This window comes from Cibotium barometz, chromosome 1, assembly GCF_041138505.1.
Source record: "Cibotium barometz isolate CiBa-2024 chromosome 1, ASM4113850v1, whole genome shotgun sequence".
Classification (NCBI taxonomy): Eukaryota; Viridiplantae; Streptophyta; class Polypodiopsida; order Cyatheales; family Cibotiaceae; genus Cibotium; species Cibotium barometz.
The window spans coordinates 50881860-50908399 of NC_141046.1; the positions used below are offsets into that span (position 1 = coordinate 50881860).

A 26540-nucleotide genomic window follows, 5' to 3' on the forward strand; every position below is an offset into this window, starting at 1 on the left:
TGTACCTGGTAGTTCTGCTCTAGGCAACCCAGTTTCCTTTGGTTTCCTCTAAGGTTACCCCACCTCTTGTCCTTTTTCAGAAAGTTGCATGGCATTTCATCTATTCCAGCACTGAAGGCAATACATGGTACCGTTTCTGATACCAACCTCCACTGATCGCCTTTTTTGATACCAACCTCCACTACAACTGAACCTGATCGCCTTTAAACGGCACTGGATACCCCATCACGGAAGCGAAGAAAGAAAACCTTTTTGTAAGCCTCAAGGTGAAGCTGAAGCACACAGCTTTTGTAAAGCATAAAATTAGTTTTATTCATAAGTTCTCTTTGTAATCAAGATTTCAGATTGAGTGAGAGTTCAATGATTGATTACCTTAGTATGAAAAAGGCTGTTTTAGTACTTTGTGGCCTCTTATGCAGGGGATTCCTTGCTTGTCCTGTAGTAAATTAGCTGACTCATTCAGAGTGATTGCAGGACACATGCTCAAGAAGGTCATGCAGAGCAAGCACTTTGCTTCTTTGAAGAGATACAGCGTGAGGGCATCCTTCCAGAAGCAGTAACGTTCATACGTATCTTGAAAGCATGTGCCATGATCGAAGACAAGGGGAACCAAATCCATGACGAGATTGTAAGGCCTACGCAACTGCAGTAGAGAGAGACATTGAGCTAGCAACGGCTTTTAGGTAACAACTTTGAAACTCTCTCACAAAAATTTTGAACTTTGTATTTTTTTTCTCTATCCCTTTCTCCTGCTGCTTTTCTTCGATCTCATCAAGGTCATAAGTGCTACATCTTCCACCACCTAAGGTCTGCACCACATCCATCACCTTCACAAAAAACTGCACATCCTTGGTCTTCTTGTTCCCAATCATGATAAAATTATGCAAGTGAAAGTGCAGCAGGGTAATCATTTCCATCTCTGCAGGTTGAAAAAAAGCATGCTTGATGTTTCTGTACGTAATATCAACTTTCTCGTCAGCTTTCATGGTTGAATACCTAAAACCATTGGTGTGTGCCTCTAATGTACCACTCTCAACTTGCGCCCCTTGCCTCCAAAGATAGGCCTAATCCATAAATCTGATAGTCTTATAGGTTTTCCTCTTATAAGTTATAGTTTTTCTTGTGTCACTAGCATGGCCCTCTCTACCTTCTCTGATTCCCTCAAAGCAACTTGGTGACGCAATGTCTTAATCAGCTGGACTACTTGGTTAGTGTGTCTCACATCATTGGATCGGAAGGAAACTTCCTTCCAGTAAATTGCACCGGGGAACTTCTGTGATGCCAAGTCAGTGGGGCAGAATAACCAGCACCGGGCACATTAAAAATAATTCGAATGAAGGAGTGGCCTCCATCCTATTGGCTGGTAACACTCTTTATAGTAGCTATGTGAAAGGGATCCATTAAACCATAAACTGGCAGCAAAATTGACTTGTTCTTCTGATCTACTTGAATCATTAGTTCTTTTGAGAAAGGAATATCATCTAGATTTTGATAGGCCACTAAATCTCTAGTGGTCCTGACCACACCCTGCTTGTCTCCTTGGCCCAGACCCCCAAAAGCCAGCAGCTTCCTAACAGTCTCTTCATTCTTTTGTTGAGCAAGCTCCGCTTGATGTTGCTTGCACACCTCTTCCTTTGTCATCTCTTGATTGTCAGGGTGCAAATTTGCTTTCAGAAACTGGGCATTAGCTCCATTACTCGATGGTAGCTTTAGCTTTGATTTTGGCTTCTCCTGCTCCTCCTCTTCCTCATCTTTGAAAGAAGACACAATATCATGTAAGATTTTGAACAATTCGAAGTTGCACTCTCAAGACCTTTCTCTTTTATGACTATAGTATGTGTCAACAGCAAAAAAAAGTTCTTTGTCTTGGGGTCCTATGAGCTCTATGTCTGTAAATTTTGCATTTTTAAACTAACATTGAATACCATAGCTGCCTTTAGAATCCTATCATTCTTGGAATTCAGGCTTAGGCTAGATTCCTTGAATTCAATGCCAATACCTGTGCCAGAGATTTTAGTTATATGGGGCAAGAACTCCCGCCCTTCCCTTTCCATAACATATAATGCTGCTTTGTAAGCAGCTGAAGCAGGATTTCCACATTTTAAAGCATTCATGGCAGCTTTGTGGGCTTTTTGAAGTGCCTTGTAAGCTTTTGATTGAACTGGGTCTCCATCAATCAAGTACGTTCTTGCAACATTTGCACAATAACTATTGTATCTCGCACCAATAGCACAAATAATGACACCCAATGTATCATAATATAGTGGATCTTCATTGTTGATAGCACTTGGCCTTAGAGCAAATACCCCACCACTTTGAAATGCAGGGGGTAGTAGATGTCCACATTATCAGGCTTCAACTTTACCTTGGCTTTTTCTAGGATCAATCACTGCCTTCTCAATGTCATCTCTAAATCTTTACAAAAGAAATAATTGTATCTAGTATATAAGGATATTTGAAATATCTCTTCAAAAAAAATATATTGACAGTAAGGGATTTATAAAATTTACAAAATTTTACAGAAGGGTGGAGAAAACTACTCAAAAAAGGTTACATACACTACAAGGGATCAGGCTCATACCCGCGCTCCTAGCTGCTAAAAATGACGTGAAAAAAAGTAGCGGGCCCGTGTATCAGCGAGTGTATCATCGCAGCCAGAGACATGCGTGTAAAAGCGCGTGTATAGGATTGTATAGACGCGCTGATACACGAGCGTATACACGCGTTCTGTCAGTTCAGTTGCATTTAGACACGCTGATACAAGCGTCTATACACGCGTTTTGTGACTTTAGATGCTCTTATACACGCGTATTTCTCAGATTTGATGCGTTTATACATGCGTGTTTCACAGATTATCCGCGTATATACACGCGACTTTTTGCAGTTCTACACGCGAACAGAGAGCAAAAAAAAAATCCAGAGAGTGCTATTTGGTACCTGAATGCTCTTCCAGCATTCCAGCACCCAATAACTCTCTGGATTTTTTTTTTTGTGCATTGGACCATCCACGAAGAACATATCCACGAGGAAGATTAAGACAAGAACGACATGAACGCATACATTGTCAATACACGATTCAAGACAGACATGAATGCAATACTATCGATTCACGATTCAATATTACTATCAAAATTTCACACATATATACAAGGGAGTCCAGATGTCGAAGTAGCCCATGGCTTCAGTTTACAAAAAAATATATACAACCACATCCTTAATATGGAATGTGATACTATAAGTCTGAGTATTACTCAGACCTAGATGATGACTCGGTGCTCCCTCCATGCTCAGATGAGCTCACATCGGTCGGAATGTCCGATGAGTAGTGCTCACGTCCACCCTCTACAGTGGCGCGGCGGGTGGATCATCAGCAGAGCAGCTCGTGCCTGTTCAAGTAATATATAGTATATAAGTATATATATATGTAATTCAATAAACCAAAATCATTCGTTTAGAGTTTTCAAGTACCTGTCGACCGTATGGTCTCATGGCCATCTCAAACTGTGCGTCCGTAATACGTCCCTCGTCGGCTTTGAAGATGGCCCACGTGTCACGTTTGCTATGCCGGCAAAGCATACGCAGTATCGTGGGTTGTGGGCTTCCTCCCCGTAACCCGTCGCTGTATCATAATCAACACAATTTGTAAGATTAAAACAATCATAGAATCAATGAATTAAGTAAACAATCAAATAAAGCGACAAGATACTTACGAACTCTGCCTCCCATGACTCGATGCCGCTAGATCCGAAATGCGAAGATCCAATGGTCTCCATCTGGATCTGTCGTGCCTCCACATGCTGCCTTCTCTTCACGCCACCCTCTGCTCATTTCTTTGCCTCCTTCCACTCGCATTTGTGCGCAGTGGGCAGGTTTCTCGGTAGGATAGCCACCCACAGCTACATTTAGCCCATCACATCGTACGCGAGTTTTTTAAGGTGAGATCTTTTATTACTTAAGATCTCCCTTATTCGCGTCCTTCCCCATACATCCGAGAATGTAGCATGTGGGGGATTGGGGTACTGACTATGTACAGCCTCTATCACCTCCCCAACTAATCGGCTATTTTGATCTTTAAATTTAATAAAACAATTTCTATACAAGTTTGATACTACCCCACGCATGTACTCCATTACCTCTTTCCCCCTCGCATCCATCACTATCCCGCCCCTATCCGTCACATCATAGCAGATCACTCCCTCCACCTCTCTCATCTCCTCCTCTTCCGAGCTGTCTCCTCTAACTCTTCTCCCTCTATCTCCTCTCTCACCGGGTGCCCTACTACCTCCCCCACCAAAGCACCCACCGCATCCTCCACTCCCACTCTTCCTACTGCTGCGGGTGGAGTCATGATTGGGGGATTGTCTACGTGACGGTGGCTGTGAGCCTTGACGTGACGATGGCTCTGAGTACGTGATGGTGGTTGTGAGCCCTGACATGACGGTGCTTGGGAGGGTGTGCATGAGTGTGTCTGGGATGAGGTATGTCTCCTCGGTGGGCGTGGAAGAGGAGAAGCTGCATGCCATCTCGTCGGACTCGTAGGCATAGACGGCTGTGGAGTGCCCTGGATACTCGCAGTAGGGGTATAGACACCAGGCATGGAAGGAGGGGGATCAGCATACATGTACTCTGTAAGCTCAACTGGACCAGGATGGCGCCCAAAATGATTTAGCATCTCCATCAGCCAATTGCTGTATGCAAATGGATTGGATGAAGAACCTGGAATATCCATAAAGAATCAGCAAAAATAATCCTCATGTACATCAAGGGCAGTCTCTTGACTCACACAAATATCATCATCCAAGTCACCTATCAGCCTGCAAACTATAGAAACAGGAAACACAGTCTCGTGTATACACCCATCCAGAAACGCGTGTATACACCCATCCAGAAACGCGTGTATACACCTGTCCAAAAACGCGTGTATACACCCGTCCAGAAATGCGTGTATATCCGCATGAACAGTCTGTGGTGACAGGATACACGCAGATATACACGCATTTTTACACGCGACCTGCGTAAAATTTTTTTTTGAAAGCGACCGACCTCTGACAATGTGTCCTTATAAAAGTCCCACTGTCACCCCTGTCAGAATCGTTCACCCAAAATCGCAACCAGACAAGCAAAAGGACGGAGACAAGCCCAAAAAGCAAAGAGAAAATAGCATAAATAAATTTGAGGAAGGAGACAAGGCAAAGGACAAACTGACTCACCTCTGGAAAAGTGAGTCTTCTTTCTTGGTCGGTTTCCTTCACCCGTGTGTGTGCTCCTTCTCTGCTCACTCCTTGCACTTAGGTTTAGTGTCTGTTAAAAGAGGCAAAAATGAAAGAGAGCAGATATGTTAGTTCAAAATGTTTATTTGGGGAAGGCGGGTTATTTTTAGTTTAAACAGGCCGTCCCGTGTAGAAACGCGTGTATTTTCGCGTGTATGATAAACTAGCCACGTTTATACACGCGATTTTAAAGATCTAGCCGCGTTTATACACGCGATTTTTAAGAAGTACCCGCGTTAATACACGCGATTTTTAGGAAATAGCCGCGTTAATACACGCAATTTTTAGGAAATAGCCGCGTTAATACACGCAATTTTTAGGAAATAGCCGCGTTAATACACACGATTTTTATACTTTCATTAAAAACATATTATGATTTTGTGTTTTCTGGTTTGTATATAGGATGTCATCAACCTCCTCAAGCAGTTCTGGGGAAGATGAGACAATGCGTCATCGTAATCGCGATGTGTGGTTGGGACAACGGATCAAATGTATGTGTAATCGATGTCAAGGATGCATTGTACGAGCACGTCGAATTACCTTTAATCACATCTCCATGTATGGAGAATGGAATCAAATAGGTTTAGAGGTGAGTAGATGTAAACTGAAATGACTCATGGTATCCAAATTAAATTAATGGAGTTATAATATATAAACTCTAATTGAAGCAGGATGCAGTACCACACCCTAACATGGTGCCCTAGGCACGGCAAGAGCATGCAAAGCGTCGACGAGATGATGCTGGAGCTTTGGGATCTATTGTCAGAGATGAGTGGGAAAGGGATGACAATAGCACTGCACCCCATGAAGTTGTGGAAGAGGAAGTGTTTGATGATATGGTGCGGAATCTTTTTAAGGATGATCCCAAAGGTATGGACGACGATGATATGGAACAAGAGCATCTTTACACGGCTTCATTGACACCGGTTTTTGAAGGGTGCACATTGTCTATTTTACGTGCTTCACTTGAACTACTCAATATACAAACAGTTTATGGATGGAGCAATGCAAGTCTTATTGAAGTAAGCATTCTAACTTGCAAATTTGAATTAGTGGTTTAAGGTTTAGGATTTAGGACTAATTGATGATATTGGATGAAGGCTATTATCAAGCATGCTTCCAAAGGGAAATAGACTACCCACCTCAAGAGACATAGCGAGGCGCTATGTGACATCTCTTGAGGATTGGATTATGATCGCATACATGCATGCGTCAATGATTGCATTCTCTTTCGTGGGACGCATAAGGAGGCTCGACATTGTCCCACTTGTGGTGAAGCAAGGTATAGAACAGATGTGAAGAGTTTTGATGTACCTCGTAAAGTCTTGCGACACTTTCCTATAATTCCTTGCATCATGTCGAACATGCCAATGAAGATGTGATCGATGATCAAGAAATAAGAGATGATCATGATAATGAGGATGAGCATGCCATTTCTCATGATCATGAGAATGACCCTACCATTGAGGATGATGGTGATGTTGATGAGGATGATCAGGACATCGATACCATTATCAATGGACAAAATATCGATAGTGGAATAAATTTAATCGTAGCCTTACAAATTGATCAAATGGATATTGATGCTGATCGTTTGGCACGGATGGATCTTATTGAAGATGAGATCGAACCCTAACCAATCCGTCTCACTGTATCGTTCTAAATTGATGACATTTCTATTGTATGTGTTGTCTTTTAATTATCATCTCCTGATTTATTTTTGAATATATTTCATTGTTGTAAATGCATGTAGTGGGATTGTGTAATGATATATACTGTAATGTACTATGAGATGGTTTAAAGAAAATAGTTTTTAATTTTGTAAAGGAATTCAGTTTTTTTACCAAGCGTGTATTGATGCGTGTATTAATGCATGTATTGATGCATGTATTATTGCGTGTATATACACGCGCTTATACACGCGGTGATAGATGCCAATATACATGTGAATTTAAATGCCAAAATACACGCGCTCGATTCTATTCAAATCCATGCGCCACCATACACGCGCCCGTAATTTATCGCGTGTATGAAACGCGTGTATGGCAGCATTGTCTTGTAGTGATAGGGGTTTATAAAAGAGGCCTTGAACGCACATGATATAGGGGCTTTACACTAAGTGACCCCCCCGAGATCTCTACATGCCCGTCATTATGATTTACCATTTCAGGTGAGGAGATACATATCATTTGTCGAGTTCATGCATACATTTAGGAATAAATCACAAAAATTAAATAATCATAAATCTGTTGTCAAAGTTAAGTTGACGAAAATCTCATTTTGTGAGAGTCATGAGGTGCACGGCCTGTGCAAGGCAACCGGATCCTCTAACCAATGATGAAGAGTTAGATCCGAATGTTCGAAAAGCCCTACACATATCCCAACCTAGTCCCCTCAAGGGTAAAGGGAAGCAATTAGGTGAAGTAGTGGAAAAGTGGATTGAGGCAATGGAGGAATACTTTGATGTAACTGGCTATAATGAGAGAAGCAAGATGGCTCTCGCTAGGTTAAAGATTGTGGAAACGACCAGGGTCACTTGGAGGAATCACTGCGAGACTAACCGTCTCAAGTGGAATACCCGCTTTACATCTTTTTGCCTAGCCAGTTTAGAAACTTATTTTATGAGGAGGATGTCCATGCCAAATGGTCCAGACATTCTCCACATGGTGATTTTGTTAAGGATCTATGTGGTTATCTTTACCATGGATGGTTCAGAATTGCTTTAATGGGATGATGTATGAGGGGACTACCTAAGTCTGGGTACCATGATGACATGCATTGAGTGTGGATGATGATGTGGATAGTGATGATCATCATCATCATGTTGATGATGATATTGATGTTGACACATGTACACGTGGTGATGATCATACACACATGTGATGACATACACACATGTGATGACATTGATGGGTCGCACCCACATACCTATGATGATGTATCATGCATAAATACACATGATTATATTTATGTATCGCATACACATACACATGATGATAGTGATACGCGTGCACATGTTGCCACTAACACATATGCACATGATGATGATGTATGTGATAGTGATAGTGAGAGTGATATGTGTGAGTCAAATCATGTGGGCATGATCTTGATGGGAAGGAGCAAGCATTCCGAGCATTGTGATTGTTGATTGCCTATGTCTACCTACCTTCCAATGGATTATAGTGATGCATTAGGAGATAGTGATGTACTGGTGGATCATAGTGATGCATTAGACTATCATGGGGATTAGCTCTTGACTGGTGATGCATCCATTGCAGTGTGTGAGATTCAGGATGATGATACTTCACATGTTGATGGGCATATGCTAGTGCATGAGGAGCATAGACTTGATTTTCTAGTGCTAGACGAGTCAAGATACCCTTTTAGATCCTCTATTCAAGGTGATATCTATGATTCTATATCTACTCCTAGTTCTCATAGCTCTTATAGGATACCTGGTAGCATTCACTTGGGTTTAGTGCATATACATGGGTAGTCAGGCATTGCACATGAGCATAGTAATGATTTTGTTGAGGTGGGGCTTTGTAGGAGAGAGAGGCTTATGCATGTGGATCTAGAGAGCTTTGCATTTAATCTATACATCTCCTTAGATCCTATATTGTTGGAGATACATTTATCATGGGATATAGGTCACATAGGTGCATCATTGATGGAGATAGACCATGTTTATGATGAGGATGACCTTGAAGATCTTTGAGATGTCGTAGATGATAATTTTTTGAGTGATAATTATGATGATGCTGATAAGTATATTGATATCCTAGATCATCATACACACATAGAGGGTTTTGCACATGAGGGGGTAGTGCATGGTTTGGCTCATGCCCATATACCCATTGATATAGTGGATCATGTTTTTGACATTTTGAGTGAGGCTACATGGGATGACAACATTGATTCACTCTTACCCTCATATGATGCCAACAGTGAGATGTGTTCTTTTGGCTTCTACGGATGTCGACATGATCTTGTTTTCTTTAGAGCAAGGGCATTTACTTTTGGATGTAATATATATCATTTGAGATGCATGGTATATGATTATATGGTGCATTATGTGGATTTACATGCATCATATCTAGATTCTCACCTAAGTAGTTATTTGGACCATGGATTTGATGATATATATATGGTGGTCATTTCACTTTGAACGAGGATCTTGGATACTTCCTTCTCGATCTAGGTGGTCACACATTTGTTCCATGGTTAGATGGTCTACACTTTGGCTATCCATTTGACCCGGGTGGAGGTATAGCTTCGTCCTACATCATCGACATGGGTGTCTATCCATTTGATCCAGGAGGATTAGCCGGCCACGACACTAACATTGCCTCTCTACATTTTCCATTCGATCCAAGCAATTTGAGAGTCATTGCTTTTTCGAGCCTACATGGTTTGGATTTACATTACATCTATGTGGTTACACTTGTGTGGATTACCTCATCCTTGGCGTGACACTAGTATCTTTTCCATTTGATCCTGGAGGGACTAGCTTTGTCATCGACAGTGGCTCCTTATCCTTTCCACTTGCACCATATTATCATGGAACCATTGCCTTGGATTTTTCATGCCTCGGATTTCCTTTCAACCCAGGTGGTTGCATAGATACCCTCATCATCGAACGGGAGCCCTTTATCCTTTCCATTTAACTGTGGGGGTCATCTGATTCATGTATGGGTCTTCCGCTACATTGACATTCAGTCATGGATGTGATTTTTGGCTTTTGTACATAGCCACTTGTATATGTCTTTATTTTTTCTTTTGGCATGACCACCCTTCGATTCCGAGGACGAAATCATGTTAGGAGGGACGGTTTGTAACAAAGTGTTCTTAGGATGCACATACACATGAGATGGGCCTAGGCACATGGGCTTAGGGTCATTTACATGTGGGATTAGGGTACATAGGCCTTGGGACTATAAAAGGCATGTGCTCTAGGAGATTTGGACCTTTTTGGACATCTTGTGATACTCATTACACTTTACTTTCCATGATTCTTAGTGCTAATCTCTATTGCTTTCCCTAATCCATAATAATTAGGACATTCCTAGGCTAATCTAGATGCACCTTTCTTTCATTTACACTCTTTTTTCTTCCATCTTAATAGTCTGGTAAAGTTCTTTAAGCTATGTTTGCTAATCATAATTTCTTTGTGCTTTTATATTGTTTGTTGTGTTTATTTGTTATAGAGCCTTACTGATCATTTGTGAAAACTTACAGGGTTATCTGTTAACTCGACTATAAAGAAAACTAAGTGTAATATATTGTTCACAATTTGTTTTAATAATTTATTTTAGTTATTTAGATTATTAAGCCCAACGAAATGGTAATAATTTTATGTTCTCCCTTTGTAGATGATCTCTAGGAGAAAACACGTATATAACACTGAAAATGTATTCTACACTACCAATAAATACGGGACAATGTAAATAGCATATGCCGCTCACATGCATGGCATGGAGTGATGGGGTTTGTATGTTTCTATTTCTAGTTCATCCAAATGCTCCTCCGTACCTTCATCTCTTCCAATTGTTTCAACTTGATTTACATTAAAGTGCTCCTTTAAATTAGCATAAATCTACTTTTGAATGCTAGTACTTGTTTGCAAACAATTACATCGAGATAAGTGCATTGCATCCAAAATTCAAAGGCGACGAACTTGGTTCAAACTTAGATATATGCAGCTCCTAACCATCTTCAACTTCCTTTAAAAAATAAAAAATCAAGTAATAATTTTTTTTTCTTTTAGAAACAATATTAACTTAGAACTCATGACAAAATATTATCTTGACACATTTAAATTGTCTTGAAAATTTTGTTTTGAAAACAAAGTTTATGCAATAATTGAGAAGATATTTCAAACCCATCGTTGATATAAGCACCCAAAACTCCTATTTTATACCCACGTTATCGTCCGCAAATGATCCTAGATAGGGATTTAATATTCACGTGATCACAAGATTTTTTGTGATAATAACACATGTGAACAAGTTATTCACATGTTCTCATGTTACTGTTCACAAAATAACATTTGGAAACCCCTTAAAAGCTTGGCTACACATGGGAATAAGCTATTCACATGTTCTCATGTTACCATCAGATTCTTCACATAATAGCAGGTCAGTGGCTCCCTAAGAAGATTTTTTATGCCCGACAAAGTTAATTTTTTTAGGCCCTTGTGAAAGCTTTGTGAATATAACATGTGATCACAAGATTTTTTGTGTTATTAACATATGTTAATAAAATGTTCACATGTTCTTGTTTACGTCAGTGAAATCCCTGATCCTAGAGGACTATATCTCAACATGTGACCCTGCTCTCAGAGATAGAATCTCCAAAATAGCTCACATGATGTACTTATTAGATAAATTTATAATAGAAAAGTATGCCATGCTAAAAAAGAAATTTAGTAATATAACAAATTTATATCTCTAACTTCTATGTATGAAACTAATAACTAATGACCTCTCTCCGTCTCTCACCTTTCTTTGCTAGTAAATACATTACTTCAAAGAGAGAGAGAGAGAGAATAAAACATAGAACTATAAAATACATTGAGAGAGAGAAAGAGAAAGCAAATATAAAGAGAATGAGAAAATAGAAAATTCATAAATATCACAACAAAGAAGACAAGTTGGAAATTTATAATAAGATTTTTTCCTTAAACAGATACATCAATTTTGAAGCGACTCTCATGAAATCTCTAGGCAACTACCTTGGTTTCCAACATACAGCTCATCTTTTTCATAATGGCGCTAAGTTATTCATAGATATCTTTAGAATCAATACCTCCAAGCCTAAAATATGTACTTGCTCTTTTAAAGAATCTGCTTGTTCTTTACATTCCCTAGTACATCCACCTAGATGTTCCCTAATGTCAACGTGTAAATTTTCCATTGTGGAAATCATGTGGCCTCCATGGGACCACTAATATTAAGAACGTGATAAAGATGATGTGTTAACTCATCTCTTAGCATATCTCCTCTTTGGGTGCCACTTCCATAGATTTCATCCCAACGGGCATTTAAGTACTCCTTTACAACAAGTAACCGGATTTTTTTCAGTGCGCTCGTATATGTCTGTAATAGTCTATAGATGTTTAGAGCTTGATTTTTCTGATGGAGACCTTGCTCGAGAAAGGTGTTTCAAGACTCAAACATTAATTGGCTTAGGTGGGGTAGATAAAGCTACATCAGAATTAGAAGCTCCATACGCAGCTACTATACGACATCTGAGCCATTGTTTTCATTCTGGATCTCCATTACTGAAATCCAAAATTAACATCTTAAGGCTCTCAAAAAAATATCTTAAAATCTTAGTCAATATATAACATAACCTTAATATCCCAACTATATGCTAACACTATTTACATGTATATACCTTCCTAGTTTCAAAGAGGAAACAAAATATTCTCTTAGCATGCCATATATCCATCTCTCTAAAATTCTAGTATTAGAAACCATAAACAAAGTTTCTTACTTTTTAAGCACATTTTTCTATTTTTTAAGGCTAATATAGTCTAAGTAAAAGTACTCGAATAATTTAACTTATGTATATTCTCTTAAGCCCACGATATTATCTCTCTAAAACATCACTCTATAGTCACACAATGGTCTAATAAATCAAATATTTCACTAATACCTCAAGGCTACATGTGCAAATTAGGTACATGATATTCCATTGAGAATGAAGTAGAACATGTGCTAAAACATTTATTGATAGTTCTCACCTTGCATAATTTATTTCAATGTCACAGAGAGAGAGAGCGAGAGAGAGAGAGAGAGAGAGAGAGAGAGAGCAATCTCACTATTTCTTTAAGATCTCTCTCTCTCTCTCTCTCTCTCTCTCTCTCTCTCTCTCTTGCATTTCTCTATAATAAACCAAAGCAATGTGGCCACACAATTATCGAACACGCAAAAAAGCATTTCTACATTCACATATACCATACCAATGATCAATTATCAAACATTCAATGAGAGAGAGAGAGATAAAAGTATGTTTATGTGCATTATATTCTACATTCACATATATCATACCAATTATCAATTATCAAACATTTAATGAGGGAGAGAGATAAAAGTATGTTTATGTGCATTCTATTCTACATTCACATATACCATACCAATTATCAATTATCAATTATCAAACATTCAATGAGGGATAAAGAGAGATAAAAGTATGTTTATGTGCATTCTATTCTCTCTCTCTCTCTCTCTCTCTCTCTCTCTCTCTCTCTCTCTCTCTCTTAGCCAACCTTACATATCACCATAAATAACTCTCTTTATCTGGGCACACACAAAGTACCATACCAATAAATGATTAACCTCAACATTTTATTTCTGTGAAAACAAGAGAGAAAGAATGTGTGAGGAGGTTATAATCTCTCTCTCTCTCTCTCTCTCTCTCTCTCCTGCATTTCTTACTAAAAATAAACTCTTTGGATGTGGGTGCACATATATTAATCAAAAACACACAAATAGATAGAGAGAGAAAGGTCTACATATGAAGCTACCCTCAAAGCTATAAAAGAGAATGATATCCCAAACCACCAACTCACTGACTATCAACCATGTGCCTTGCCTCTATACAATCACACACAAACCAAAACAAAAAAAAAACTTATGGTCTCTCCTTCTTTCTATTTCTCTCTCACACTGTCCCTACTACGTTTCACACCACACACACTAAAGTAAGAGACTGTGTGTGTTACATGAGAGAGAGAGAGAGAGAGAGAATATGTGTGCTTACATTTGCGTAGTATAGCTAGAGAGAGCTACACGAAAATAAAGAGTCAGAGGGAGAGAAAGTGTGTGAGTGTGTGTGTGTGTGTGTGTAATAGCTAGAGAGAGAGAGATTGTGTGTGTAATAGCCAGAGAGAGAGAGCTGACATGCTTGTTTGTTTATGTGTGTGTATGTGTGTGTGAGAGAAGATCTACTAATTCTAATTAGCATGTGTGTGTGTGTGTGTGAGAGAGAGAGAGAGAGAGAGAGATGCAATTTTTTAATCTTTTTGTAACCAAGATAGAGAGAGAGAGAGAAAGAGATGCAATTTTTTAATCTTTTTGTAACCAAGATAGAGAGAGAGAGAGAGAGAGCACATGTAGTATTAAAGTGAATAGCCCATTGGCCGAGGTGATGAAGCTTGCGAGATTGATCATTTGGGATGAGGCTCAAGTGATGCATCGGTATGCATATGAAGCATTGGACACAGGACATCAAAAGACATAATGCAAAGTGATAGAGTGTTTGCAGGGAAACGTTTGCTCTTTGGTGGTGACTTTAGGCAAATATTACCTATTGTGGTGGCAAAGAGATCACGTGAGGATATTGTTTATGTAACGTTGTGCAGGTCATATATTTGGATATGTAAATGTTTTAAAATGTGGGTCATTCAGAGTGGTTATAATGGTATATGACAAGAACGAGACAAGAATTTATCAAATGGACTTTACAAATTGGAGATATCTCTATAGACCATCCAAATAATCAAGGTAACTTGGTGTGCACTGCAGCAACCATTATTGACACCCTTAAATGTGTGAGGAGTTGAAGGAGTAGACACACTCAAAACCTCATGCATAGGATCGTTACTGCTATGTTTTACATTAAGAATAACCATTTACAAGGGAAATTTTTGTCATGCCTACATGCACCATGGGAACTCTCTGCTGAATTTGGTAGAATGGGTGTACAAAGATCTTTAAAGAGTGGAGGATTATGTATGCTTCTTCAAAGATAGTGTTATTCTTGCACCTTGAAATCAAGAGGTCAATGAGATCAATAAACTAGCCTTGTGTGCATTACTTGGTCTTGAAAGAGAATACCTCAGTGCAGGTTTGGTTGTTTCTTCTACACATTAAAGCATATTGTATGCCATTAAGTACTTGAATAGGTTGAACTTAGGTGGTGGTTACCCTCCTCACACTGCTTGCTTCTAAAGATAAACCTCCTATCATGCTGCTTCATAATTTGGACCCTGTGTAAGGACTTTGTAATTGTACCAGATAGATGTGCAAGTAATTTCACTCAAAGAAGGTGAAAAAAGCATAAATTGCTTCTAAAGATAAACCTCCTATCATGCTGCTTCATAATTTGGACCCTATGTAAGGACTTTGTAATTGTACCAGACAGATATGCAAGTAATTTCACTCAAAGAAGGTGATAAACGCATAAATTATTATAGGTAAAAATATTGAATACATGGTCTTTATTCCTAGGATAACATTCATACCATCTATGTTTCAATTTCCTTTTTTAACATGAGAAAAAAATATCATGTAAGAGGCTAGCTTTTGGTATGTTAATAAATAAGTCCTAAGGACAAACATTGATTGTGTTGGGACTTTATTTGGCCATACAAGTATTCACACATGGATAATTATATGGTACTATGTCATGTGTTAGATCCTGAGATGTAGTGAAAGTGTGTAAAAGTTATTGTGGACCATAGAAGTAGCATTAAAAGTGCAAAAAGTCTACATAGCCAATGTTATCTACAAAGAGGTATTGCAAATAGCATCCAGATGAATGTAAATATAATCTATGCCAAAAGGTAGAGAACCAAATATTGATACATCAATCTACAAATGTAAGAGTCTACATTCATAGATATATTTGTATCAATCAAGTAAGCACTTGGAAGGAGAATTTTTACAAAGATGTGACAAGTGCGATTGTGGATGGGAAGCCAGGTCCTCCACACTCCACCACGAGCTTCCCACCATCACCTTTGACATCTCTGACTGCTCCAACCCCACCAATGCCCTTTGACATCTCTAACCGCCCCGTCACTGTCGATGCCTCTTCTGACCGCCGCTGCCCTTCAAGACGTCTGTGACCATCGTCATCACCGATGCTCTCCGACCAACGGTGCCCTTTGACATCTCTGACCTCTATCACCGCTGATGCCCTCCGACTGCTGGTACCCTCCGATATGGCTCTGATCACCTCATTGGCCGTGCCCTTCAACATCTCTGGCTACCATCACCACTGGTGCCCTCTGACATCTTTGATGTGCATGGCCAACTCTGATGCCACTCATAGAGAAAACACCCCTCTCCCTTTCCCAAAGCAGGGCGGGATCCTCTTGAGCACCATCTCCCTTTTCTTGAAAGAAGATCTTCCCTCTACACTACATGATGAGGGTGGGGACTTCGAGGAGGAGGACACCCAAGGAGAAGATAAGGGGAGCACTCTCCGGCAGCAGGACAGACTCTCTCTTGTAGGACATTCATTGTAGCATGTTCTGGCAAGAGACACTCTCTTGTCTCACATTCACTCTAGCACATTCGGCGAAGAGCACGTATAAACCTTAGAAACCTTGACAAGGTTATTTATATGTAAATCAAAAGTCCAAAAGTGGAAAAGATGCTATTATTGGCTCCAAGAGCTAAAAATATGAATGACATAAATATCGTGTGTGGGAGAAGGAGCCACACACATCAGGAGGGAGATTGCACCCAATACTTGTCTCTTGTGTGGTGAAGCATATTTTTTAAGTGTTTTATGTTCATCTTCTTATGTTTGATTTAATTTCTCTCTATTCAATTTATTTATTATTGTAAGAATTTGGTTTAAGATTGTACTTGGAAAAAGATTGTACTTGGAAAAAGATTCCTGTTTCAGTGTGGTATCAGAGCTTTGGCAAGTACAAAGGACACCTCTTCAAGGTTTTAAATTTTAAAAAATTTGAATTAATTCAAAAATTCACAGGTATGGTTAAACTCTTGTAAACTTAAATTGAATTTGGAAAGTTTGTAAACAATTTTCATTGGACAGGACAAAGGCTGCAAGATTTTGCATAAGGGTATATATCAACTTCCAAGATTTTGCATAAGGGTATATATCAACTTCCAAGACATAGGACAAGGTGGAGGAACCCTTGGATAAGAAGAAATAAAGCTTTTACCCAAAGGGTAAAGAAAGGTGGAAAACCACCCTTCTCTTCACAAAACCACCTTTTGATTTCTTCTTCCTCTCTAACATCCAACCATATAGATGGAATCCGCAATTGAAGGAGGTTTTAGCTCCTTTGTAAATTTCTAAACCACCTTTTGATTTCTTCTTCCTCTCTAACATCCAACCATATAGATGGAATCCGCAATTGAAGGAGGTTTTAGCTCCTTTGTAAATTTCTAAACCCCTAAAAGCAGCAGATTTCTATAATGGATGGACATGGTGGGTTCTCAAGAAAAAAAAGGGAAATCGTTAATTAGCTTTGTAGAGTAAATAATTTTTTGTATTTAAGCATAATTAAGAGACAAAATTAAGGCTATGAATTTTTTCTGGCAGATGTGAATTCATGAAGCTAGTGACTTTTTTATTATTTTTTAAATCTTCCCCTCTAGCGTTCTGCATTGTTTTGCTCCAGCCATGGAGAAGCTTTAATATATTAAGCTTTAGTTAAATCTTAGCTTTATTTTATTTATTTTTAAAAAAGAGAGAGAAGAGCTTCATGCTCTCTCCTATGCACTTGTGGGATGGATTGTGGAGATGATTTGTTTAAAAGCTTTAGATTAAGCTTTAGTCAAGGCTTTAAAGGACCTTAAAATTTCTAAGTTTCAATTTTTTATAATAGAGACATTTATATTACCGTTGCATGAGCCGCCTCCAAGCTTTTCCTCTTCTTTATTTTTTTTAATTTCCTCTTGGTGTTGCCATGCATGTTTTTCTCTTGTCCAAAGCAATCTAAAATAGCTAAAACTTCAAGCTATAATAGCTAAGAGCTAATAATATATCTATTCCAAGCTATTAAGCCTAGCTTTAAGATTTATATTATTTAAAAGCTATTAAGCCTAGCTTTAAGATTTATATTATTTAAAAGCTTTGTTACTTAAACCGCTCTAAAAGCTTTTAATCATGCTCAAATTTAAAGCTTGTGAAGTCAAAATTTAAGTGGCCGAAAACCTCAAGCATAATTCTTATGCGAGGGATGTAGATATATATTTCTATTTCACTTAGGTAATTAAAAGCTAAGATTTACTAAAACCAAAAGATGGTGGAACAATTGGGATAATTTTCCATCATGTGACACTAAGAGCAAACCTCTTAGAGGATTTCCTTTACACTTGTATGTTAATTGGAAATTTATGACCATAAGGTTGTCTTCTTCAAGTTTGAGGGGCACATGCCCTATATATAACTTATGAAGGTACTTTCATAAGATTTAAAGGAATTATCCCATAGATTTTGTCCATTTCTAAAAAGAACAATACTTAATTTGACATCAATCTAGTTTTTAGTAAGTTAAATTATGGAGGGAAATCCTTGTGAGAACCGAGGTGAGAACTATTCAAGGCAGAACTAGTGATGTTCCAAAGTTTATAACATGTACAAGTTTATTTCTTTTGTCCTAGTTTATATTAGAGAAAATAGAAGCTATGTTAGAAATTATTATCATGCCCTCTTTTTGTACATGTGAGTTTGCATAAAACTCCACTAACACAAGTGCATGATCATAACTCGTTCTTTTTGTACATGTGAGTTTGATGATGAAACTCCACTAACACAAACTGTGCATGATCATAACTCCTTCTTTGAAAGGTTGTATAAACCCAAAGTCCTACCTACTTTAGAGACCTTCTTTATGGCCTTAAGCAATCACAGAAGACCTCTCCCTGGTAATGTCATTTGACATTAACTCACTTAAGACTTGAATTTTTTTTTTAAATTCTTTAAGAGAGAGTTATAGTGAAATAGTTAAACCCATGTTTTCATTCTATCAATCAAGGTTGCTGGATCATTAGGACCTCAATGGAAGGCTTCTTGGGGCCTTTTATTTGGCAGTTTAAGGAGTCAAACCTTTTCTCTTAAGAAGAAACGTTTTCTAATTAGAAGCTTCAAAACGGCTACTTTATTCGAATTTGAATTTTGGAGGGAAAATGGAATTTAAAATCTAGCGGACAAAACCATATCATGTAACATATCTATGGAAAGCTCTTGATGCGTAGATCACGGATCTATAATCTCCGCTCAAATTGGAGCTTGTATGTAGAAGTTATGGAGGTCCGAAAATTGTAAAATTGCCTCCCTCCCTTTTTGGGGGAAAAAGTGCACCCTTTGACCACTCTTACACCTCTCTTACAAACCCAACATTTCAGTCCACATGGCAACCCCCCATTTGGCTATTCCTTAATCACCTTGATTAGGCTTGGGCAAATTAAAGGGCCCAAGAAGACCCCATTCACTTCCTAATGTGATACTAGGCATTCATTGTATTCATGTTTATAATATGTTTAAATTTTGGATGTATTAAACGTATCAGTCTATTGTTCATTTATATAGTACAATCTGACATCAAAACAAAAACCTCCCAATTGAGAACAAAAACCTCCCAATTGAGAACAAAAATAGTTGGAAGAGACTACATCAACAAAAGTGAAGATCCTCATGGATTCTCTATTCTAAAGATTTGAGAAGTTCTGACCGCCAAAATTCTTTTTTCTGTAGCATTATAACTCGGACATCTCCACATGACCCTTATCCACCTTCGGACCTTCTAATGAGTCATGTTTAAGTGTAGTCGACTAGCCTATTTATCCGAACAAAATCATTAGGATTTTTTTTGGACTATGAAGGGCCCTTTTGATTAAGAAAGTAATTAGCAATGGACCAATAGAAAGAGGGTTGTGATGCAAATTGGGCCCCTCCTAAAAGTAGAGGAGAGGCTAGTTTGTCCCCCTCATTACTACATTGTCCCTAGTGAGAGAGGGTAAAGGGGGGTCCCTTACTTTCAGGCTCCTCCTACTTTTCCCCAGCTAGATTGGTGAATCTAGCTGGGTCAAAATACCCTAGAATTTTAAATTTTCAAAAATTTTCCAAATCTTCTCTTTTCCCTCTCAAACCTCCCCCCAACCTACACTACGATGAAAAAACCATTTTCCCTCTTTAAAATCCAAGCTTTCCCATGGTTGCATCTAACTAGTATTGTTGCTTTCCATCTTTCTCTACCTCTCTCAAGCTTTCCATCCTCTCCTCCACCTCTCTCAAGCTTTCCATGGCTACAGCAAACTAGCATTGTTGCTTTCAATCCTTCTCTACCTCCCTCAAGCTTTCCATCCCCTCCTCCCCCTCTCCCAATCTTTCCATTGCTGCAGCAAACTAGCATTTTTGCTTCCAATCCTTCTCTACCTCTCTCAAGCTTTCCATCCCCTTCTTCTCACGCAAGCTTTCCATGGCTACACTCTTCTCTTCCTCCTCTCCCAAACTACTTTCCTTTGCCTCTCCCAAGCAATACTCTTCCACATCTCCTCCTCTCCAATGCAGTCTCTAGAATCCTTCTCCTAATCTCTCCATGGTTGTAGCAAACTAGATTTGTAATACTCTACTCTTTAAACAACTCTCCGGAATCCCCTCCCAAGCCCTCCATGGCTGCACACCAAATTAGCTTTTCTCTTTCTCATTCCCCAAAACTACACACACAGTCATTCTCTCCACCTCAGGAGGGGTGTTCTTGACTAACATTGGAAAGGAAGGCTCCTTGGGTTCAAAAAGAAGAAGGTAGAAGGCACAGTTGATATTGTGCAACATGTTTATTCGTTTTCAGATATCTATCCTCGCTTCGAGGGTAAACGAAAGGGCTTAACTTCCAATTATAAGCCCTTGAGTCCCATTGTTTATCTTATTAAAATCCCATGTCCACGTGCATGGCCTTGCCTCTCCTGTGGGGTAGGATGTCTGGGAATATCCTCACCATCCCACGGTGGCCTATCGGGATCGGTGGCCTCTGAGTCTTCATCGTCATCTATTCGATCAAAATCGCTCACAACATGCCTTGGGCGCTCTTCCTCTATATCCTCTTCCGTAGCATCCTCATCTTGGGGATTTGGGTCTGGTTCAAGGTCTACCCTTGGTCTCTTCAATGTGATCTTCAATATCTTCCCAGTTACATGTGGCCCCTCTGAACCTTCAGCCTCGTGTGGGAGATCAGTGGGTTGTTGCTGCGCACCTTGGAGAGTGTTCTGGTTGGGCATCGTCTTCTTTACAATGTTTTTCCTACACAACACTAGTGTGCTAGATAGTGTGTTTTGAGGTTTGGTGTGCTGAGGGGGGAGGGGAGAGGTAGGTGCCAAAAAAAAGGACTTGGAAAAAAATGAGCCAAAATGAGCCTTTATATAGTTTTTAGAAAAAGGACACGGTACCCAAAAAAAAGGTGGGGTACCCAAAAAAGGGTAGGGTTTCCTAGATTAGGCCGTGTACATGCCGAGAGGCCTACATGCATCAAAAAAGGATTATTGTGTGTTTTTGACCCACTTTTTACCATGACTATCATAGTACTGCGCCACATGGCATGATGCCATGGACCTAACGAGAAGTTCCATCTATAGGATTTTGTGGTCCCCTCTTCCCTTTTGCAAGGTCAGACGCATTTATACACTCCATATTTTGTACCCTACCAAAGGTATACCTGAAGAGCCAATTGAACATCTCAGCAAGATAGTTAGTACACTTGTCCTCCTCCAATCCGCGTGTTCTTGAAATAAACTCCTCTTGCACGATAATGGGACTTCTCCATGCCTTGTGTGCTAAACATATCTAAGGACCCATACTTATTCATAAAATATGCACCATGAGCATAAAGAATATGCTACAGTTAAAGTTGGATAGAGTTAGCCCCATGGAAACATGGTACAAGAGAAACATTATAAATTTAGAAGAGGCATACCATGTAATGTGTTATGTTCATTTCTCCCCAGGATGTCACAACAACGGACTTTGTAAACTCAAGTAAATCTGCTTGGAATTGATTCCTCTGCTCCGTAGTGGTATGGCTTTGATTCATTAAGCGTAGCACTTTATTAAAGGTTGCCCACACTTGTCTGCGTTGATTGACAACAATTGGATCGACCTCATTATCAGTTGTGACTTTGCACAAGTCCTTTTAGAGCTCCCACTCTTTCTCCTCTTATCCTACCTGATTGCTTAATCTTCTACCAAGCTTCTTTGGGGGTTTCGCAAAGTATCTTCGAGCTTTCCCCCACTCATGACACCTATTGAGAGCACCCTCATGGCTGTCCCCTACACCCTTAACTACTATCTGAACATTCCCCCCATGACATCCCAAGGAGTTGAGTAGCTCCTCTACTTTACCCAATGCTTCTTTTGATTGCTGAGTTGGTTTCATGGTGAAGGCGTAGTCCATGTGAAGTTTGAGCAAGTGATCAAATATTTGCATAGATGCATGCAAGGTGCAAAATTGCACATTGTCATGTGGAAAAGCAATTTTTGGATTCCATCTTGGTAGAAAAACATCATGGGGACTAGAGTATAATTAGAAAAATTAGAGGGAAAATGGTTCCACACGGTAGAAAAAGGTACAATTTCATATTATGAGAGGAGTATGGGGAGTTGTTAACGGCACAAAAGGAGATACCAGAGAGTGGAGCTAAAGCACTTGCATGGGATGAAAAAGTTGGTAAAGCATATGGCACCATGGCACTTGCATTGCATGATGATTTCATTCACTATGTTTATGAGTGTAAGACATCTTTAGAAGCTTGGGAAACACTTGATAAAGGACGAGATGTAGCATTTGTAAGAGGGCCAACCATGTGGAGAAAGACTTCTATTTCAACCAAAAGAGCCAAATCAACTTTGTTGAGGACAAAGAAGAAGAAGAACCAAAGACTCCAAATGAGGCCAACCTCATTGAAGAATCATGGGACTCATGGGCATTTTGAGTCACACCACAAAGATCACACTAAACATGAGCCAAATCCTTTTATCTCATCCTCTTTTAAATCCACAAAAGTAAGCCTAGTCATAGATGATAAACTCATCATAGATGAATAGCCACTACAAATATACATCCATCATAGATGGCAATGTATGAAGCTTGCATAAGGGATATCACATGGAGGGGGGTTCATAAAGCCATGTAACATCCATTGGTGTAAATTCATTACATTATTCTAAAAGGTTAAATAAACCTTACCTAGAAATGAAGACAGCCAACTCTCCTTAATCATCTCTACCACACCCTTAATTAAAGGGCAACTACCCCAAATCAAGGGGAGCAAATCGTGTATGAAAATAGCCTATTTAAAGGCTCAATTCAATGAAGAAAGTGTGTCTCTTTTCATCAAATTGTACTCGCCTTCTGCCTTCTGCGATTCTTACACCTGTACACCTCAAAAGCTGGAGGGAGGAATCTTACATCCTATCCCACTTAAAAAACACGAGATGTCCTCATCTCGTAGGTGGAGTATGATCTCTTTCATCTTCTTCTTCTTCTTTAATCACTTCCAGCGTTACTGCATTGGAAGTGGACGGCCGATTTGGGAACATCTCTCTGTGACTTCCCCTATTCTGATGCGGAGGTCTTGCATTACTTTGGATTAAAACTGCGGGTTGGTTAGAGGGTCTACCTCTGGGATTTCTTTGATTTTGGCAGAAAGAAACGTGATTACTCTGGAAGGAAATTCAAATTCATCATCTGGATAGCATTTATACTTATAATTTCAAGTCTTAGATTTACTCGTATATAGTGCCAGTAAAGAGCTACAGTTATACCTTTAGTATATACGAGTAGTCACGGTCCTTGGAATTATAAGGTAGATACCATCATGACTAGGCCTCAAGCCAAGTCAGGGATTTCCATACAATTGTGGTACTTCATCTGAAGACCCACTTTCAATTTTATGAATCTTCATTCTAAATATCAATTTGTATGAGATTTATCACACAATTACAACTTTTTACTATTTCATAAATTTTTGACATTTTTGGCTTTTTCAGTTGATCCACTTTAGCCAATTTGCTCTGATACCAGCTGAAAGGTCCCTGCCCCCTCCGCACAGCGAATTTAGGGGTGCTAGCAGTGGAAGTAGCACTTCTTATGTGGGCCAGGATCATTTGCTGAGGGCCTCGCCCCATGGATATTCGGTCAAGAGACTAATCCCTTGGTTCTTCAAAAACCAAACCGGGAAAAACTTCCCCCTACCAAAAAGCACGGGTGAGTCCACTGGGATATTTGTACTCTAACGTAGTCCGGGTCATTACTGACCAAACTAATTTGGTCGAACCTGTGAGTCACTTGGTTAGATCAAGGAAGAAACTTGCACTTGTGGATCATAGAAACCAACGCTTTTTTTCTCATCGAGAGGGGTAGTCGTTGATTCTTTTTCCATAGAACAATTACTATCTGGGATTTACTTCATCTATCGTATTATAACAAAATTGAGTCGTATTTAACGGATCCATTAGTCCAGCGCCTAACCCCACCAGTCCCATGGATCATAGAAACCAACGCTTTTTTCCCCATCAAGAGGCGTGGCCGTTGATTCTTTTTCCATAGAACAATTACTATCCAAGATTTACTTCATCTATCGTACTATAATAGAATTGAGTCGTATTTTATGGATTCATTAGTCCAGTCTAACCCCACCGGTCCCATGGGTTAGCCAACCGCCCAACCACTATAGTGATGGGATCCAATTAGGAATTTGGTTAGGTTTTGTCTTGGGTAGCAGGGAAAAGAGTTCCCAGGTCCCCTAGCTAGATATTCATGCAAATTTAACGCCAGTCACACCACTTACACCCCCAATATGAATTGCCTTTTTCATAGATTCAGCTATCTTTAAAACAATCATTTAATGAAACCATAGTGTCATTCATGATAATCCTCAAAATCTCCGGTTGAGTCCTTATTTCCAATCATTCCTTCATCGGTGTATCTATGGCATCATTGGCAACCAGAACGCTCACCACCTGTCCACGGGGGCCTTTTCGATAGTTCCTAGCTCATAGTAATCGGTAATATATTCACTTATAAAAATCAAGATGGAATCTCCATTGAAGGTCAGCAAGATCAACCAATAGATCCATATAAAAGAGCCATGGACTCATCCATTGAGGACCAGCAAGGTCAATCAACCAAATCCATGCCCGGTTTCAGAAAACAACTCTTACTCCAATATCTTCCCCGATGCACATGTGGGTATTATTGAGATTAAAGCTCAATGTGAGTGTGTGCCAACTGTGCTATGTGCTGGCATGTTAGGTAGTAACATGTGTGAGACATAAATGACCGCGTCCAGCTGGTCATAGTGTGTGGACATTAGCTAGGGTTAGTAGTGTGTGGACGCAACACAGTGTGAGTTGTGTATTATGGATTATGGCTTTATGCATTGTGTGAGAAGGAAGATGGCTTCCCTCTATGGTTAGGGTTTGCAATATATATTAGGGTTTGCTCCTGTGTGTGTGTCTCCTCTCCCTCTACCTATTTTTCATCATGGTATCAGAGCCTGGTGCTCTCTATTAGGGTTTACGAGTGAGTGAGAGAAGAGGGAGAAAAAGCTGTGAAGAAAAGCTGTGAAGCTTGCCATTGATGCTATGAAGCTTGGAGCACACCAATTTCTATCAGATCTGAGAGCTTGGCCTACCGGGTAAGGACTACTAAACACCCTTGAGAGCGGATTGCAGGTGATTCAAAACACCATATTAGTGAATTTGGGAATCTCCCAATTCCCATTTTTTAACACTAAAAAAGGAGGACATGGATAACATATTTGTAAGTTTCTCAAAACCCTATCATGTGACCTATCATTGGAAAGTGCTTGAAAAATTGGATCTAATAAGCCATAAAGCGCTCATTTTGGATTCATGGTGTTCAAGTTATGGGAAATCCAAAGTTTTGACCATGTGTCCCAAAGTATTGGGAAATTCCCATATTCCCCAATATGGTGTTTCAAGCACAAACAAGGCAAATTAGGGTTGCCCAAAGCAAAAGAAAATTCTGGTTTTTGCAAGCTTTCCATTGGAGCTTGGAAGCGGTGATGTATTGTGAAAATAGATGCAATCTGGCAAAGGAACATGTATGTGACAAGGATGAATGTATTGGCAACTCATGTGCAAGCCCTACACCGAATTTGGAGCAAGTATGATGTATTTGAGTGATTAAAAAATTACTGTTTTTGAAGCTCTCACAAAACAGAGAAAAAGAGTCACTTGGTGGATGAAATTAGAGCAAGTAATTGCAAAAATTACTCAATTTATGGGTTGTACACATGCCTTGGAGTGTTAGGCAGCTACACATGGTCTCAATTACCACAACAATCATCCCAAATCCCCTCTATAGTAGGCAGCGCAAATTCTACAGAGAAACAGAGCACTTTTTCACATACTTTTGATAAGTGGAGGCCAAATTCCACTTGTGTGGTGGATTAAATCCAAACTTTGCTTAGAAATTGTGTAATACACAAACCCAAGGAGGTTGCTACATGGTTGGTTGCAGAAATTATGCATTATGGAGCT

The 26540-nt window shown here is 39.4% G+C and overlaps 1 pseudogene; it reads right to left on the reverse strand.

The window, feature by feature from the left end:
- Positions 1–635: 635 nt before the first annotated feature.
- Positions 636–16259, reverse strand: LOC147642148 (FACT complex subunit SPT16-like; annotated as a pseudogene).
- Between the last annotated feature and the right edge of the window lie 10281 nt (positions 16260–26540).